This window comes from Saccopteryx bilineata, chromosome 2 (genome assembly GCF_036850765.1).
Source record: "Saccopteryx bilineata isolate mSacBil1 chromosome 2, mSacBil1_pri_phased_curated, whole genome shotgun sequence".
Taxonomy (NCBI): Eukaryota; Metazoa; Chordata; class Mammalia; order Chiroptera; family Emballonuridae; genus Saccopteryx; species Saccopteryx bilineata.
Genome location: NC_089491.1, coordinates 134,652,550 through 134,658,950, shown reverse-complemented (window position 1 = coordinate 134,658,950; position 6,401 = coordinate 134,652,550). Strand labels below are relative to the sequence as shown.

At 46.6% G+C, this 6,401-nt stretch overlaps 1 non-coding gene across 1 annotated transcript; it reads right to left on the bottom strand.

Moving 5' to 3' along the window:
- Positions 1-5,923: 5,923 nt before the first annotated feature.
- Positions 5,924-6,030, bottom strand: LOC136327873 (U6 spliceosomal RNA). The gene has a single exon (XR_010729933.1). It is a non-coding gene; the product is annotated as a U6 spliceosomal RNA (small nuclear RNA).
- Positions 6,031-6,401: the final 371 nt, after the last annotated feature.

The following is a 6,401-nucleotide window of genomic DNA, read 5'->3' as shown; positions in this document are numbered from 1 at the left end:
TCCAGAGTGTGATGGCAAAACAGAGAAGGCAGCCCCCATGTCCACAAGAAATGAGATGGACTTACCCACTTGTTGTAGCATACCCTGGGTTCTCCGAGTCCAGGCTGTGTCATAGGAGTTTGAGCGATGTGCCCACCTGGCTGGATTGGCCTTCCCATTTGGGCGGCTTGTCCTCCACGTAGAGGCACTGAGGAAAAACCTGTTGCCCAAAGGGGCAATCTCTCTGCCAGTGACTGGGCTGCTTGCAGTCAGGGCAGGGCTCAGTGGGCAGCCACCGGCAGGGGCCCTGCCGGGACCAGTGGTCCTGCTTGCCACACTTAAAGCAAGCTGCTGGTGGCTCTGCTGGTCTCAGGGTTGCCACAAGACCTGGGGTTTAGAGTATTACCTTCTGCTGCATGCAGGCCTGGCGACCATTAAAAACTTTAAATGCCATGTTCACAGGTTCCGGATAGGGGTTTGGGGGATTGGGAATAAGAGGAGGGGGGCTCATGCAGAGCCCAGCACCCAGATCCCGCAGGAAACGCTGGAGCCAAAGGCAGGGTATGGCCAGAACTTCCTGCAAGAAAATTGGGGTTGGACTTCCTGAAACCAGTGTAAGAGCCAATGCCAGGCTGAGAATGGCCTTATGGAGGAGGGACTTAAGAACACAGTGAAGGGAGGGTCCCCTGGCCAGCAGGGGAGGAGAAAGAGATGGTAGTGGTGAATAAGAAACAGGTTTTTGAGAAGGGAGGGGAGGGGGCTCTCAGAGGAAAGAGACCCGAGCACAAAAGAGGTCCGCAGAGGGACCAGAGAAAAGTCCCAAGAGAGGGGCGCCCCCGGGGTCAGACAGGAGGGAGAGAGAGTTGGGAGTCCACGGAGAAAGAAAGATCAGGAGTGGAGGTTTTAGGTGAGGTTTCTCTGGCCAGAAAAAGGCCTGTGCGATGGAACAGGCAGCATAGAGATTAAGGACAGGTGCGCGAATAATTAGAAGCCGTGTATTTAAGAGATCTCCAATCAGTTCCCAGCTTTTTTGGCGATAGTTAAATTGGTGAGGATGTTAATACCAAAAGTCCCTCCAGGAGGCTAATTCAGTGGGTTCTGTGGCCTGGCCACAGCGGAGAAGAAGAACGGTTTCTTCTTCTTTAGGGAGGGAGATTCCTGTGCCCCCACGGCCGCCCTCAGTCCTCGGAGTGGTCAGATTTGAGTATTAGCATCCTAAAAACTCAAGGTCCAGCCACGGACGGAAAAGTAAAGTGGATGTGCTTGGGGAGGTCTCCACAAGCACATGCACTTGGACAGCTGGAAAAGACTTCCCTGACGTAGCTACGGTTTTGGACAGGGAATCTCGGAGGAAAGAACTGAGAGGAAGGCAGAGGCAAGGAACTTACCGCACCGTGCGCCAAAGTGGGTGGAAGGTTGGAGATCCTGGTTCTTTCTCCAAAATGTACGATATTTTTCCCCACCGAGAAGGAACAAAGAGGGCTTGGAGCCATAAAGTATGGAGTAACAAAAGGCTTTATTGAGTACAGTGCATCCCGCCCAGCAAGGTTCCCTGGCTCCGAGGTAAGATGGAGGCCAGGGAAGTTGCAAGGATTAAACCACGTGGGAGATATTTAAAGGGGTCCCTCTAGGGAAGTCGAGCTAACATGATGTGGTGAAATCCCACTGGCTGGTTGACGGTCGCTTTTTTCCAAACGGTTCCTGTGAAGCTTCTTTTGGCGCACTTGGTTGTGGGCGGTCCTAGCCAAAGTTCGCGGGTCTGAGTTTCCTAAGTGACCATCCCCCATTATCCAATAACAGTTTGCTGTAGTCGGCTCTAGCACACAGTGAGTAGGGGAATCAGCGAGAAAGAATCACAAGGGTTTCAGTTAGGGAGACTCCCACGGACTTGAAGCAGGGAGCTTTAGGCACTGGAAGAGGCCAAGTACTTTCAACCAAATTAAACTGAGTAACATGAGATTGTTTCACCTCTAAGTTTCCTAACTGTATAATTTATGCACTGATATTCCCTTATATTGAGATACAGTACTATTGTACTAATTAGGTAGGAAAAAATAAATACTTAGTGTACTTGAGAAAGGCTGGCTCTGTGCCCTGGGAAGAGGAGGAGGGGGCAGGTAGGAGAGATTTCTGGAAAAGCAAAAGGGAAAGATTATCCTGATAGTCACAGGCTCTAAATCTCCTACCATCTCCTGGCCAGAAGTTAAAGTCACAGGAAAGAAGACCCTCAGGGGCCTTCTGCTGTGGACTGCCTGGGTGCTTTTTTAGGTATATGAAAAAATAAAAGTATAAATAGAAAAGATTTCTAGACTCCCTGATATGATCTACTTACTAAGTAAACAATGTAGATAATTGAAGAATACGAGTAGTTCTTTTTCTTTTTTTTTCCTTCTTCTTTTTTTTTTTTTTTATTTTTCTGAAGTGAGAAGCAGGGAGGCAGAGAGACAGACTCCCACATGCGCTCGACTGGGATCCACCTGGCATGTCCACTAGGGGCGATGTTCTGCCCATCTGGGGATCTGGGGTGTTGCTCCATTGCAACTGAAGCCATTCTAGCACCTAAGGCAGAGGCCACGGAACCATCCTCACTGCCCAGGCCAACTTGCTCCAATGGAGCCTTGGCTGCAGGAGGTGAATTGAGAGAAAGAGAGAAAGGAGAGGGGGAAGGGTAGAGAAGCAGATGGGTGCTTCTCCTGTGTGCCCTGGCTGGGAATCAAACCCAGGACTTCCACATGCCAGCCAATGCTCTACCACTGAGCCAACCAGCCAGAGCCCCTCTTCATTTTCTGAAAGAGAATTTTACTTGTTTGTCCTAAAGGGATGGGGGAGGAAAATTAATTACAAAAGAGATTAGAAAGAACTTGGGGAGGAAGGCTTGGCTGCAGTATGTATGTAAAGCAAAAATATTAGGGAACCACAATCTACTCAGTTATTTCAGCCAGTCACTATGAGGAAAGGATTCAAAGTATTATATTTTTAGGGAATATAAAGCAGATTAAAACAAGTCAAATGATGTCTCAGTGATAATAAAATGTAAAATATTGGAGATGAAAGCCAATCTTCTCTGGTAATCTCCCGAATGGAACTAGCATTTTACATAAAGAGTCCTGAGGAAAGGGAAGAAGTCCAAAATACCCCTCCCCTCATGGGGGAGAAGAAGTGTGAAAGAATGTGTAAAAAGTTATAAAGTCTGAAATTTTATTTTTTTTTGTATTTTTCTGAAGCTGGAAAAAGGGAGGCAGTCAGACTCCCACATGCGCCCGACCAGGATCCACCCGGCATGTCCACCAGGGGGTAATGCTCTGCAGTGGTAGAGCATCGGCCTGGTGTGTGGGAGTCCCAGGTTCGATTCCTGCCCAGGGCACACAGGAGAAGCACCCATCTGCTTCTCCACCCCTCCCCCTCTCCTTCCTCTCTGTCTCTCTTCCCCTCCCGCAGCCAGGGCTCCATTGGAGCAAGGATGGCACAGGTGCTGGGGATGGCTCCATGACCTCTGCCTCAGGCGCTAGAATGGCTCTGGTTGCAGCAGAGCGATGCCCCGGATGGGCAGAGCATCGCTCCCTGGTGGGCATGCCAGGTAGATCCCAGTCAGGCACATGCGGGAGTCTGTCTGACTGCCTCCCCACTTCCAGCTTCAGAAAAATACAAAAAAGAAAAAAATATATTAAAAAAAAAGAACAGTGAGAGAAAGTTAAAAGATCTAAGAATTATTTTTTTGCAAAAAGAAAATAAAATATTACTTAGAAGATTATGCCCCATCTTCTCCATTTACAAGGGGTAAAGAGAAGAAAAAACAAACTGCCTAGAAATACATAGCTTTTTATTTTTTTATTTTTATTTTTTTTAAATTTTTATTTTATTTATTCATTTTAGGAGAGAGAGAGAAGAGAGAGACAGGGGGGAGGAGCTGGAAGCATCAACTCCTATATGTGCCTTGACCAGGCAAGCCCAGGGTTTCGAACCGGCGACCTCAGAATTTCCAGGTCGACGCTTTATCCACTGCGCCACCACAGGTCAGGCCATAGCTTTTTATTTTTTAAAAAAATTTTATTAGGGAGAGAGAGAAACAGAGAGAGAGAAGGGGGGGAGGAGCTGGAAGCATCAACTCCCATATGTGCCTTGACCAGGCAAGCCCAGGGTTTCGAACTGGCAACCTCAGCATTTCCAGGTCGATGCTTTATCCACTGCACCACCACAGGTCAGGCCTACATAGCTTTTTAAAATCCTTGTATACCCTGGCTGGATAGCTTGGTTGTTTACAGCAGTGTACTGATATGCAAAGGTTGAGGGTTCGATCAGTGGGGGGATTCAAATAATTTAGCAACTGGTTCTCTGCCCTAATGACCATTTTAAGTATAAAAAAATGATATACCAAAAGATAGTGTATTATTTCATGCATTTAATACTTAAATAAGAACAATGAAAGAGGTATACAAAACTAGATTATAAGAAAAAGTTTTAAAATATTAATGAAGAAATGTTACCTGACAAAAAACAATGAAACTGTTATTTAAGATATTTCCAACCTGACCTGGTGGTGGCGCAGTGGATAGAGTGTCAGACTGGGATGTGGAGGACCCAGGTTTGAGACCCCGAGGTTGCCAGCTTGAGCGCGGGCTTATCTGGCTTGAGCAAAGCTCACCAGCTTGGATCCAAGGTCACTGCATTGAGCAAGGGGTTACTCTGTTTGCTGTAGCCCACCCCCACCCCCATCAAGGCATATATGAGAAAGCAATCAATGAACAACTAAGGTGCCACAACAAAGAATTGATGCTTCTCATCTCTCTCTCTTCCTATCTGTCTGTCCCTCTCTCTGTCTTTCTCTGTCTCTGTCACACACACACACACACACACACACACAAGTAAGAAGTGTAAATTTGTGATTTCCACATCGGGTGGCTGCCCAGGTGCCCACCTTAGAGAGAACCCTGAATACATGTGCCATTTTAACAACTGGTTTGCTGAACTCAAAAAAAAAAATTAGGTGTCAGTTCTGCTGACCTGGTGTGAACCAGCTGAATCCCACCACTAGGTTTGATCCCTAGTCATGGCACATAAGGAACAGATCAATGTTTCTGTCTCTGACTCTCTCCCTTTATCTCTCTAAAAATAAATAAATAAAAATCAATCAACAAAAATATTTTTAATGGAAGAAAATGTTTATCATAAAGAAGGTGGTTGGCCTGACCAGGAGGTGGCACACTGGATAGAACGTCAGACTGGGATGCCAAAGACCCAGGTTCGAGACCCCAAGGTCGCCAGCTTGAGAGCGGGCTCATCTGGTTTGAGCAAAAAGCTCACCAGCTTGGACCCAAGGTCACTAGCTCAAGCAAGGGGTTACTTGGTCTGCTGAAGGCCCGCAGTCAAGGCACATATGAGAAAGCAATCAATGAACAACTAAGGTGTTGCAACGCGCAACGAAAAACTAATGATTGATGCTTCTCATCTCTCTCCCTTTCTGTCTGTCCCTGTCTATCCCTCAATCTGACTCTCTCTCTGTCTCTGTAAAAAAAAAAAAAAAAAAAATAATAATAATAATAATAAAGAAGGTGGTTGAACTTAACTGCAAGGGGTCCTTGCTATCTTGAAACTCAGACAAAACTTCTTTTTTCCCTGTTAAATTAGTAGAAGCCTCGCCTTAAGACAATAAATTCAACAAGTGATTTTTCTGGGACTTCCTTTTCCTATGAACAAGAGCCACTTCTAAGGAAGGGCCTAGAGGTAAAAGAGGCCACTGTCATTTTAAGCATTTACTCTGGGTTCTACCCAGAGGCTGATTTAACGGAGGGCGCAACTGGCGCACGCTCTGGGCCCCAACTTCTGAAGGGCCCCGCAAAACCCCAACTTTACACTTTTTTCTAATGACACCAAGTTTGGTTCCATATGTGCAATTTTAAAATTAATAGTACATAGCATTTTTTATTTTTTATTTATTTTTTATTTTTTAAATATGGAACGCTTCACGAATTTGCGTGTCATCCTTGCTCAGGGGCCATGCTAATCTTCTCTGTATCGTTACAATTTTAGTATATGTGCTGCCAAAGAGAGCACGCATTTTTTATTTATTTAAAAATATGGTTAACATGTATTTTTATTTTTCCAGTCTCTCTTTTTTTTTTTTTCCTGAAGCTGGAAACAGGGAGGCAGTCAGACAGACTCCCGCATGCGCCCGGCCGGGACCCACCCGGCATGCCCACCAGGGGGCGATGCTCTGCCCATCGGGGCATCACTCCGTTGCGACCAGAGCCACTCTAGCGCCTGAGGCAGAGGCCACAGAGCCATCCCCAGCGCCTGGGCCATCTTTGCTCCAATGGAGCCTTGGCTGCGGGAGGGGAAGAGAGATACAGAGAGGAAGGAGAGAGGGAGGGGTAGAGAAGCAAATGGGTGCTTCTCCTGTGTGCCCTGGCCGGGAATTGAACCCG